This window comes from Rana temporaria, chromosome 2, assembly GCF_905171775.1.
Source record: "Rana temporaria chromosome 2, aRanTem1.1, whole genome shotgun sequence".
NCBI lineage: Eukaryota > Metazoa > Chordata > Amphibia > Anura > Ranidae > Rana > Rana temporaria.
The window spans coordinates 315,430,228-315,443,105 of record NC_053490.1 but is presented as its reverse complement, the minus strand read 5'-3'; the positions used below and the strand labels follow the sequence as shown (position 1 = coordinate 315,443,105).

The window sequence follows — 12,878 nt, the reverse complement described above, 5'->3', positions numbered from 1 at the left end:
GACCACCAATGTAAGAGACATCCTTCCCACTGACCACCAATGTAAGAGACATCCTTCCCACTGACCACCAATGTACAAGACATCCTTCCCACTGACCACCAATGTACGAGACATTCTTAAATTTGAAAACTGTCACATGACATTAAAAAAATGTATCAAGTACATGGGAAAAAAAAGTATTGGTACTTGTACTCGGTCCTAAAAAAAGTGGTATCGGGACAACCCTAGGTGACACCAGTTTTTTCTGCACCAGGTGACACCAACTTATATAGCGCCGTCAATTTACACAGCGCTTTACATATACATTGTACATTCACATCGGTCACTACCCTCAAGGAACTTACAATCTAAGGTCCCTAACTCGCATTCATATATTAGGGACAATTTTTTTTTTATATGGAAGCCAATTATCAGCATATCTTTGGAGCGTTGGAGGAAACCGGAGTACCCGGAGGAAACCCACGCAGGCACAGGGAGAACATGCAAACTCCAGGCAGGTAGTGTCGTGGTCGGGATTCGAACCAGCGACACTTTTTAATGCTAGGCGAGAGTGCCGCCCACTACACCACTGTGATTCAGAGGCGATTCAGTTCGCATGTGCAGCACTATATAAGTCTTTCACTCACTCACTGTGCGGCCCGATGCTCTCTGGTGTATATATGATGTGTTTAGATGCTCTCTGGTGTATTTTTGATGCATTTAGATGCACTCTGGTGTGTTTTTGATGCGTTCATTCTGTATTCCACCGCTAATATATACTCAGCATTGACCTTGTATAGTGCTTTTCCCTCTGGGGACTCCAAGTACTTGGAGATGGCGTTGGCCGGGAATCGAACCCGGGTCAGCTGCTGGGAAGGCAGCTATGCTCACCACTGCACCACCAACGCAAGGTAGCATGTCTTTGTAGTGTGGGAGGAAACCGGAGTATCCAGAGCAAACCCACGCAAACACAGGGAGAACATGCAGATAGTGTCCTGGTCAGGATTTGAACCAAGGACCCCCGTGCTGCAAGGCTAACCACTAAGCCTCTTTGCTGTCCATAAACAGCCTCTGTTCTCTAAGGCCCACCCCCGCAGAGCAGGGTACATAAGTTCACATGTCCACTCAAAGCGCCTACAGAAAAAATCCAAACAATCCAAAAAATCCAAACGTAACCTAAACGACCGGGGTGCAGCGGTTGTACCCAATGTGACATCTGTGTGGGTGCCGGTGTACGGCCCTGAACGCACCCAGGGTGCGTCCACAAAACGATACCCGCATGGATGTCCTTTTTGGGGTAAACGCAGCCCCCACACAGGGTACAGATTCATACACATCATGTGAGTGAGGCCTTGGACTTCTCCATGAAGGACCTCACTGGTGGGAAGAGTTCTCATTTCCCCAGCAGAGAAAGCCTAAAGCTGGAAAGACTCCTCCCACCTCCTGAAGACAAGAAGAGTTCCAACCTCCCCTAATAGCTGGTGCAACACATGCCTAAAAAACATACTGGCCTCCAACCTCCCCTTATAGCCAGTCCAACACACGCCTGAAAAAAAATATATATATATATTTTTTTTTTTTTTTTTTTTTTAATCTGGTTTCAACCCCCCTGACAATCTCCAATGTAGAGTTTGAGGATTCTTTCATTAAACAAGTGGAAGTCGCACTCTGGTGGCGTCTCTTTGTGGAAGTCGCACTCTGATGGCGTCTCTTTGTGGAAGTCGCACTCTGGTGGCGTCTCTTTGTGGAAGTCGCACTCTGGTGGCGTTTCTTTGTGGAAGTCGCTCTCTGGGGGACTGGCCTTGCCTGGGGGGCACTCATACTGTCTTTTATTTATTTTATTTTTGTTTATTTTTCTGGTTCTTTTTCCTTTGTCCGGTTCTGTGATGATCGAGGGTTCTTCTGGTGGAGCCACCTTGTGGAAGTCGAACTCTGGAGTGGCCACGTCCGGGGCGCACTCTGTAGGAGCGGCCCCTTCGGGGGCGCACTCTGTAGGAGCGGCCCCTTCGGGGGCGCACTCTGTAGGAGAAGCCCCGTCCGGGGCGCACTCTGTAGGAGCGGCCCCATCCGGGGCGCACTCTGTTGGATCGGCCCCGTCCGGGGCGCATTCTGTTGGATCGGCCCCGTCCGGGGCGCACTCTGTTGGATCGGCCCCGTCCGGGGCGCACTCTGTTGGAGCGGCCCCGTCCGGGGCGCACTCTGTTGGAGCGGCCCCGACTGGGGGCGCACTCTGTTGGAGCGGCCCCGTCTCATTTTAGCCGGAATCGTGCAGCTCGACCAGTCCAACACACACCTGCAGGAAAGAAAAAAATCTACTGGCTTCCAACCTCCCTTCACAGCCAGTCCAACTCATACTGTTTTTTTTTTTTCGTTTTTTTTCTATTTTTGTTTCTTTTTCTGGTTCTTTTTCTTTTGTCCATGATGATTAAGGGTTCTTCTGCAGGGGGGAGCTGATGACACCTGGTCTTTGAATTTCGTACTTGTTTTTGTACTTGTTTTTGTACTTGTTTTCGTACTTGTTTTCGTACTTGTTATATTTCTTGTTTTCGTACTTGTTTTCGTACTTGTTATATTTCTTGTTTTCGTACTTGTTTTCTTTCTGACATTGAGTGCCACTTTTTTGTGGAGTCTCGGTGTCATCGTCACTTTTAATTTTTTCTATTTTTGTTTATTTTTCTGGTTCTTTTTCCTTTGTCCGGTTCTGTGATGATCGAGGGTTCTTCCGGTGGAGTCACCTTGTGGAAGTCGCACCCTGGAGCGGCCCCGTCCGGGGCGCACTCTGTAGGAGCGGCCCCGTCCGGGGCGCACTCTGTTGGAGCGGCCCCGTCCGGGGCGCACTCTGTTGTAGCATCCCAGTCCGGGGCGCACTCTGTAGGAGCGTCCCAGTCCGGGGCGCACTCTGTAGGAGCGTCCCAGTCCGGGGCGCACTCTGTAGGAGCGTCCCCGTCCGGGGCGCACTCTGTTGGAGCGGCCCCGTCGGGGGCGCACTCTGTTGGAGCGTCCCCGTCGGGGGCGCACTCTGTAGGAGCGTCCCCGTCGGGGGCGCACTCTGTAGGAGCGTCCCCGTCGGGGGCGCACTCTGTAGGAGCGACCCCGTCGGGGGCGCACTCTGTAGGAGCGACCCCGTCCGGGGCGCACTCTGTAGGAGCGACCCCGTCCGGGGCGCACTCTGTAGGAGCGACCCCGTCCGGGGGGCACTCTGTTGGAGCGTCCCCGTCGGGGGCGCACTCTGTAGGAGCGTCCCCGTCGGGGGCGCACTCTGTAGGAGCGTCCCCGTCGGGGGCGCACTCTGTAGGAGCGACCCCGTCCGGGGGGCACTCTGTAGGTGCGACCCCGTCCGGGGCGCACTCTGTAGGAGCGACCCCGTCCGGGGGGCACTCTGTAGGAGCGACCCCGTCCGGGGGGCACTCTGTAGGAGCGACCCCGTAGGGGGCGCACTCTGTAGGAGCGACCCCGTCCGGGGCACACTCTGTAGGAGCGACCCCGTCCGGGGCGCACTCTGTAGGAGCGACCCCGTCGGGGGAGCACTATGTAGGAGCGACCCCGCCCGGGGCGCACTCTGTAGGAGCGACCCCGTTCGGGGCGCACTCTGTAGGAGCGACCCCGTCCGGGGGGCACTCTGTAGGAGCGACCCCGTCCGGGGGGCACTCTGTAGGAGCGACCCCGTCGGGGGCGCACTCTTAAGGAGCGACCCCTTCCGGGGCGCACTCTGTAGGAGCGACCCCGTCCGGGGCGCACTCTTAAGGAGCGACCCCGTCCGGGGGGCACTCTGTAGGAGCGACCCCGTCCGGGGCGCACTCTGTTGGAGCGGCCCAGTCCGGGGCGCACTCTGTTGGAGCGGCCCCGTCCGGGCCGCACTCTGTTGGATCGGCCCCATCCGGGGCGCACTCTGTTGGATCCGGGGCGCACTCTGTTGGATCGGCCCCGTCCGGGCGCACTCTGTTGGAGCGGCCCCGTCGGGGGCGCACTCTGTTGGAGCGGCCCCGTCGGAGGCGCACTCTGTTGGAGCTGCCCCGTCGGGGGCGCACTCTGTAGGAGCGGCCCCGTCGGGGGCGCACTCTGTAGGAGCGGCCCCGTCGGGGGCGCACTCTGTTGGAGCGGCCCCGTCGGGGGCGCACTCTGTTGGAGCGGCCCCGTCCGGGGGGCACTCTGTAGGAGCGGCCCCGTCGGGGGCGCACTCTGTAGGAGCGGCCCCGTCCGGGTCGCACTCTGTAGGAGCGGCCCCGTCCGGGGGGCACTCTGTAGGAGCGGCCCCGTCCGGGGGGCACTCTGTAGGAGCGGCCCCGTCCGGGTCGCACTCTGTAGGAGCGGCCCCGTCGGGGGCGCACTCTGTAGGAGCGGCCCCGTCGGGGGCGCACTCTGTAGGAGCGGCCCCGTCGGGGGCGCACTCTGTAGGAGCAGCCCCGTCGGGGGCGCACTCTGTTGGAGCGGCCCCGTCGGGGGCGCACTCTGTAGTAGCGGCCCCGTCGGGGGCGCACTCTGTTGGAGCGGCCCCGTGGGGGGCGCACTCTGTAGGAGCGGCCCCGTGGGGGGCGCACTCTGTAGGAGCGGCCCCGTCGGGGACGCACTCTGTTGGAGCGGCCCCGTGGGGGGCGCACTCTGTAGGAGCGGCCCCGTCCGGGGCGCACTCTGTTGGAGCGGCCCCGTCCGGGGCGCACTCTGTTGGAGCGGCCCCGTCGGGGGCGCGCTCTGTTGGAGCGGCCACGTCCGGGGCGCACTCTGTAGGAGCGGCCCCGTCGGGGGCGCGCTCTGTAGGAGCGGCCCCGTCGGGGGCGCGCTCTGTTAGAGCGGCCCCGTCCGGGGGGCGCTCTGTAGGAGCGGCCCCGTCGGGGGCGCGCTCTGTTGGATCGGCCCCATCCGGGGCGCACTCTGTTGGATCCGGGGCGCACTCTGTTGGATCGGCCCCGTCCGGGCGCACTCTGTTGGAGCGGCCCCGTCGGGGGCGCACTCTGTTGGAGCGGCCCCGTCGGAGGCGCACTCTGTTGGAGCTGCCCCGTCGGGGGCGCACTCTGTAGGAGCGGCCCCGTCGGGGGCGCACTCTGTAGGAGCGGCCCCGTCGGGGGCGCACTCTGTAGGAGCGGCCCCGTCGGGGGCGCACTCTGTTGGAGCGGCCCCGTCGGGGGCGCACTCTGTTGGAGCGGCCCCGTCCGGGGGGCACTCTGTAGGAGCGGCCCCGTCGGGGGCGCACTCTGTAGGAGCGGCCCCGTCCGGGTCGCACTCTGTAGGAGCGGCCCCGTCCGGGGGGCACTCTGTAGGAGCGGCCCCGTCCGGGGGGCACTCTGTAGGAGCGGCCCCGTCCGGGTCGCACTCTGTAGGAGCGGCCCCGTCGGGGGCGCACTCTGTAGGAGCGGCCCCGTCGGGGGCGCACTCTGTAGGAGCGGCCCCGTCGGGGGCGCACTCTGTTGGAGCGGCCCCGTCGGGGGCGCACTCTGTAGTAGCGGCCCCGTCGGGGGCGCACTCTGTTGGAGCGGCCCCGTGGGGGGCGCACTCTGTAGGAGCGGCCCCGTGGGGGGCGCACTCTGTAGGAGCGGCCCCGTCGGGGACGCACTCTGTTGGAGCGGCCCCGTAGGGGGCGCACTCTGTAGGAGCGGCCCCGTCCGGGGCGCACTCTGTTGGAGCGGCCCCGTCCGGGGCGCACTCTGTTGGAGCGGCCCCGTCGGGGGCGCGCTCTGTTGGAGCGGCCACGTCCGGGGCGCACTCTGTAGGAGCGGCCCCGTCGGGGGCGCGCTCTGTAGGAGCGGCCCCGTCGGGGGCGCGCTCTGTTAGAGCGGCCCCGTCCGGGGCGCGCTCTGTAGGAGCGGCCCCGTCGGGGGCGCGCTCTGTTGGAGCGGCCCCGTCCGGGGCGCGCTCTGTAGGAGCGGCCCCGTCGGGGGCGCACTCTGTAGGAGCGGCCCCGTCGGGGGCGCACTCTGTTGGAGCGGCCACGTCTGGGGCGCACTCTGTAGGAGCGGCCCCGTCGGGGGCGCACTCTGTTGGAGCGGCCCCGTGGGGGGCGCACTCTGTAGGAGCGGCCCCGTGGGGGGCGCACTCTGTAGGAGCGGCCCCGTCGGGGGCACACTCTGTTGGAGCGGCCCCGTGGGGGGCGCACTCTGTAGGAGCGGCCCCGTCCGGGGCGCACTCTGTTGGAGCGGCCCCGTCGGGGGCGCGCTCTGTTGGAGCGGCCCCGTCGGGGGCGCGCTCTGTTGGAGCGGCCACGTCTGGGGCGCGCTCTGTAGGAGCGGCCCCGTCGGGGGCGCGCTCTGTAGGAGCGGCCCCGTCGGGGGCGCGCTCTGTTGGAGCGGCCCCGTCCGGGGCGCGCTCTGTAGGAGCGGCCCCGTCCGGGGCGCGCTCTGTAGGAGCGGCCCCGTCCGGGGCGCACTCTGTAGGAGCGGCCCCGTCCGGGGCGCACTCTGTTGGAGCGGCCCCGTCGGGGGCGCACTCTGTAGGAGCGGCCCCGTCCGGGGCGCACTGTGTTGGAGCGGCCCCGTCGGGGGCGCACTCTGTAGGAACGGCCCCGTCGGGGGCGCACTCTGTAGGAGCGGCCCCGTCGGGGGCGCACTCTGTAGGAACGGCCCCGTCGGGGGCTGTCTCCGTGTGAACGTCACATGCTGGTGGCGTCTCCGTGTGAATGGCACATGCTGGTTGAGCCTCAATGTAGCTTTCACATTCTGTCCCGCTCACTGGGGCAGACCTGCCTTGTGAGCTGTCTCTGTAGTTAATACCGCGTACATCTGCAATTAAAAAGAAGAATGAGATTTAGCACCTTCACCTACATTTCTTATATTTTTTATACAACATCAAATTATAGAGAGAAAAGTTCAAAATTCCAAAATGACTAATGTTGGCCTTCATATAAAATTCTGGTTGCCTGGCACTAAAATTAATGGAGTCAGAAAGGGGACTGGTTCTTCACTTCCAGGTGCAGTGGAGTAATCTGCAGTGCTTCTGTTTCTTATTATTAAAGCGGGAGTTCAACCAATTCCTTTTAAAAAGTGCCCTCTTAGGCCGGGTACACACGGACAAACATGTATGGTGAAAGCGGTCCGTCGGACCGTTTTCACCATACATGTCTTCCAGAGGGCTTCTGTACGATGGTTGTACACACCATCGTACAGAAGTCCGCGCGTAAACAATACGCGGGGCGTGTCCGCGGTGTCGCCGCGTCGATGACGCGGTGTCGCCGCGACAATGACGCAGCGACGTGGGCGGCCCGCCTTTAAAATGCTTCCACGCATGCGTCGAAGTCATTCGACGCATGCGAGGGACGGCGGGCGCCTGGACATGTACGGTAGGTCTGTACTGACGACCGTACATGTCCGAGCGGGCAGGATTCCAGCGGACTGTTTTAAAACAAGTCCAGGAATATTTGTCTGCTGGGAAAAGGCCCGGCGGGCAAATGTTTGCTGGAATTCGGCCCGCTCGCGCCCACACACGACCAAACATGTCTGCTGAAACTGGCCTGCGGACCAGTTTCAGCAGACATGTTTGGTCGTGAGTACGGGGCCTAAGGGTGAACCCCCGCTTTAAATGCCCGGCCTCTTTTATTGTCATCCCTCGAATTGTTGCGGTGGATTGATACAGAAGAGGCCGGGACCTGGAACCGCTGCATTGCCGATTACTCCGCCACACCTCAAAGTGAAAAAATCGTCCCCTGCACGTTTTGGATCGATTGCCATGCGATTCTGTCATGTGACAAGATCTTGCCATCTTTGGGGGGCCCATTAAGAATAATCCGAATGCTTTCTTCACATTTTCCCATGATTTAGAATTGCAGGCAGAATCCTATCACTTCTACCGGCCATTCCAAATCGCCAATTGTGGGCGGGGTCTAAGGCAGAATTCCAGGCAAATGATGAAATAGTTACTGGTCCAGATTCAAGTAGAATCGCGCAATATTTGCGTGGGCAAAGAGCAAATTTTTTTCTCTGCGCCCACGCAAATATTGCGCTTTGCCCGCGATTCACGGAGCAGTTGCTCCGTAAATTGCGCGGGCAATATGCTAAGCAGCCGGGCGCAAGGCTGCCTAATGTAAATGATCCCGCCGGGGGCGGGAATCATTTAAATTAGGCGCGCTCCCGCGCCGAGCGAACAGCACATGCTCCGTCGGGAAACTTTCCCGACGTGCATTGCGGCAAATGACGTCGCAAGGACGTCATTTGCTTGTAAGTGAACGTGAATGGCGTCCAGCGCCATTCACGGTTCACTTACGTAAACGACGTTAAATTTGAACGTCGCGAGCGGGAGGCGCAGCTATACTTTAGCATTGGCTGCGCCTGCTATTAGCAGGAGCAGCCTTATGCTAAAGGCGCCGTATGGAAACTCCGTACCTTGCGTAGGCAGGGCCCGCGCAACTTTTGTGAATCGGTGGTAGTATGCAATTTGCATACTACACGCCGATCACAAAGGCCGCGCCCCCTAGCGGCCAACGCAAGAATGCAGCCTGGGATGTGAAGGCATAAGGAGGCTTATGTTTATCACATCCTAGGCTGCATTCGGTGTAACGAGGTTCCTGAATCAGGAGCACTCGTTACACCGGAGCAAGTAAGCACCTATGGTTGAATCTGGGCCACTGTCTGTGGGAGCCCTGCAGCAACTTACTGAGGCCCCATTTGTTCAGCGGGGGGGGGGGGGGCATAAAGGGTCTATTTATTGCCTGTGGGGTGCATACAAAGTGATCTTCTGCACCGCAGTTCCCCATAATTAAATGTAAGCTTTGGCCTCTTCTATATTAACCAATCGGTGACAGGCTTGGATAGTAATTGTTGGGAAATCCAGCACTGCAGATTACGCCACCTGCACCCTAAAGACTGTAAATAATCCCAGCCTGTAATAAGGGGAGTGCAAAGCTTGTTTAAACAACAAATTGGTTGGCAGCTGTCAGGTGGTGGAATTGGCTCCCTGTATACGGTGCCAAGAATTTCTGTTTGCTGTTTGTTGTCCTGTAAACAGCAATCTGATGATTTTTAAAACAATGTCCATTGTCATTGTCCATGGTAGAAAATATATATATATTTTTTTATATTTCGCTCTATTTCCGTTTTATATCGCGAAATATAAAAAATCAAGTGGTGAATAAATAACACCAAAAGAAAGCTCTATTTGTGTGAACAAAGCAACAAAAATTCCATTTGGGTACATCGTAGCATGACCGCGCAATTCTCATTGAAATTGCGAGAGCGTGGACAGCTGAAAATTGGTCTGGGAAGGAAGGGGTGAAGTTGCCTGGTATTGAAAAGGTTAATGGTGCCAAAACGCACCAAAAAAATCTCAGCTTCTTTATGTGTGTTTTTGTACATGCAGGGCCGCCATAAGGGGGGTACAGGCAGTACACCTGTAAGGGGCCCGGATGGCAACCCCCTTAAAAAAAAAAAAATTATATTTTTTTTAGGGGTCCGGAGGCCCACAGGGCCCCATATGGCAACTCCAAAATATATTTTGGAGACAATTTTTTTTTTTTTGAGGTCCGGAGGTCCCCAGGTAACCCCCCCCCTTTTTTTTTGTTTTTTTTATAAAAAAAATATTTTTTTTATAATATATTTTTATTTTATTTTTTATTAAAGGGCCATTATTTTTTTTTTAGGGGTATGGGGGGCCCGGAGATCCCCAGGGCCCCGGATGACAACCCCCCCCCTTTTTGTATAAAAAAAAATGTTTTTATTTATTTTATATATATATATATATATATATATATATATATATATATATATATATATATATATATATATATATAAATATATATATATATTTTTTTTAATAATAATAATAATATATATATATATGTATATATTATTATTATTATTATTAAAGGGCCCCGGATGGCAACCCTCCCTTTTTTTTTTATAAAAAAATACATTTTTTTTTATATTTTATTTCTTCTTTTTTTTTTCATTTTTATATATATATATATATATATATATATATATATATTTATTAAAGGGCTCAGAGGTCCCCAGGGCCCCATGTGGAAAATATAATAATAATAATATATACATATATATATATAATGTATATATTATTATTATTATTATTATTATTATTATTATTAAAGGGCCCAGAGGTCCCCAGGGCCCCGGATGGCAACCCCCCCCCTTTTTTTTTTTTATAAAAAAATACATTTTTTTTTTATATTTTATTTCTTTTTTTTTTCATTTTTATATATATATATATTTTTTTTATTAAAGGGCTCAGAGGTCCCCAGGGCCCCATGTGGAAAATCCCTTTTTTTTTTTTTTTTAAATGTTTATTTTTTTATTTTTGTTTATATATATATATATATATATATATATATATATATATATATAATTTATTTTTTATTAAAGGGCCCCGGATGGCTACCCCCCTTTTTTATATTTTTCTTTATTTCTTCTTTCTTCTTTTTTTGTAAAGGGCCCCCCGCTTCTCAATTCGCAGCAGCCCCCCCCCCCGCTTCTCAATTTCAGGCGGCAGCACCCCCCCCCCCCCCCGGTTCTCTGCTCCAGGGGGCCCCATAATTCCTGATGGCTGCCCTGTGTACATGTGCACGGAATTGTCTTTATGAAATGTCAACAACATTCATTGTGTGTTTTGGCGCCAATAAAATCGCCTTCTGTTCTATGAATTCTATGAAAACAGATGATTTGGGGTGAAGGTGCCTTTGATCTGAGTGTAGGTGACTTATCCAGAGTACTTCTTGTATCGATCACTATCCTTAGTACTTACAAATCTCGGTGTCTGTGTCCCGGTGATGTCCATTGGCTTTACAGCCGGATCCGAAACATCTAACAACGGCTCTGAAGCAGCCGCGTACAAACGCTCGGGTCTTCTTCATTTTGGAGGGCTTTTTTATCTGCAGGCTGGTCACTGATACCTCCTTCCATAGCTGCCCTTCCTTGGCTAGATTTCTCTTCGGTGTTTTTCAGAGAAAAAAGCTGATTACATTTAAATCGGTTCATTATTAAGAATAAAGAAACACGCTTTAAATGTAAAAATAGAAGTCGCAATGAAATTCAATCGAATGAATTCAAATCCGATGAAATCGCTAGTAATCTCAGGAGAGATTAAAAACACGTCTTCACTGGTCAGTGAACACTCGGCTTCTGCTGCTTTCCCTCTCTCCCTCTCTGCACCTCCTTATAAAGGCTCAGCTATTATGACATCACAGCATCTGAGTGTGTGTGTGTGTTTTTTTTTTTTAAATCTCAACTGCCAATTTTTCTTAAAGGAGCCTCGTCCTTGTTTGTGAGCTTTGTGAATTCAGCCTGTAGGCTCAGTATACGGCTCCTTTAAGAACATGTTGTTATTAGTGGGAATGTAAGAAAAGGGGGGAAAAACGGTTTCAAGCCCCCCCCCCCTTTTCTCATGGGATGGTAGCAGGACGGGCAGTTTCTAGTTCCCCTATCTCTGGGGAGTCAGGCAGTTTAGACTAATTTTCCCGGTCTTTTTAAAGGGAGTAGGTCTAGCTAGTTTAAACCATTTTTTTCAGGTTAGGTTTAGGGCTATTTAAGGCAGGCCAGGATAGGGCTTTTTCAATTCGCCTCAGAAAACATTTAGCTGTGGTGTTCCCCTCCCATCCCCCCCCTTTTTAAAATTTGTCGCGTGCTGCTATTATGTGGGTGTGTCACTTTTGTTAATATATAGGTATGTACACTTACGTATATATTACAAAAGGGGACTAATCTGTTTTAAGGTTTTTTGATGTATTGATTGGGTGTTTATTCTTTAAATTTATTATACAGCCCGGGTCGTAGTGACTAGGTTGTTTTATTGTGTTTTTTATTATTTATTTAATAAAATTAAAACCAATAATAAAGCAGCCGCGGCCGTGAAACTCCAGTATGGCGTTCTGGTATTTATTTTAATTATAGGATATTTATTTATTTATTTATTTATTTATTTATTATAAGTATTTATGGTTAATATTTATTCAAAGTCTAAGGTTCCTGCTTGCTATCCCATGCTAAACCGCTATTCTTATTTTTATTTCCGGAAGTTATTTTGCTCTGCGTAACTTCTGCATACTTTCAGCTATTAAGACCATTCAACTTTTAAAATGTTCAGCTTTTTCAGCTAATGATGGGACTTATTCAACTTTTTTTGTACTATTTATACTTTTTTAAATATTACGCTTTTAGACACTTTTTTTAACATTGAAGTCAATGAAAACATGCTTTTTACCCCTTAAAGCGGGAGTTCACCCATTTATTTATTTTTTTACCTTTTCCCCTTAGATTCCTGCTCGTTTTGTCTAGGGGAATCGGCTATTTGTTTTAAAATATGAGCAGTACTTACCGTTTGAGATGCATCTTCTCCGTCGCTTCCGGGTATGGGTCTTCGGGAGCGGGCGTTCCCTCTTGATTGACAGTCTTCCGAGAGGCTTCCGACGGTCGCATTCATCGCGTCACTAGTAGCCGAAAGAAGCCGAACGTCGGTGCGGCTCTATACTGCGCCTGCGCACCGACGTTCGGCTTCTTTCGGAAAATCGTGACGCGATGGATGCGCCTATCGGAAGCCTCTCGGAAGACTGTCAATTAAAATAGGAACGCCCAGTCCCGCAGCCCATACCCGGAAGCGACGGAGAAGATGCATCTCGTAAACCGTAAGTACGGCTCATATTTTAAAACAACTAGCCGATTCCCCTAGACAAAACTATCAGGAATCTAACGGGGAAAAGGTCATATATATGGGTGAACCTCCGCTTTAAAAGCTTCTCTGCTACCAAAAGTTTCAGCTCCTTCATACTTTCACCTACAGACACCAAAATATTTAGCTATCCGGCTATGACTTTTCAGTTTGATATCTTTTAAATTCTTTGTGAAAAAGCAGTTCAAGTTTAGTAATTTTTTCAGAAAATGTTATCGATTTATAATGTGCTTCTATGGGGCTGATTTAGAGTGGATGATGACATCATTAGAGCACGGAGCGTTAAAAATAAAAAAATGATC

At 53.0% G+C, this 12,878-nt stretch overlaps 1 non-coding gene across 1 annotated transcript; it reads right to left on the bottom strand.

The window, feature by feature from the left end:
* Window positions 1-815: 815 nt before the first annotated feature.
* TRNAG-UCC lies at window positions 816-887 on the bottom strand. The gene has a single exon. It is a non-coding gene; the product is annotated as a tRNA-Gly (tRNA).
* Between the last annotated feature and the right edge of the window lie 11,991 nt (window positions 888-12,878).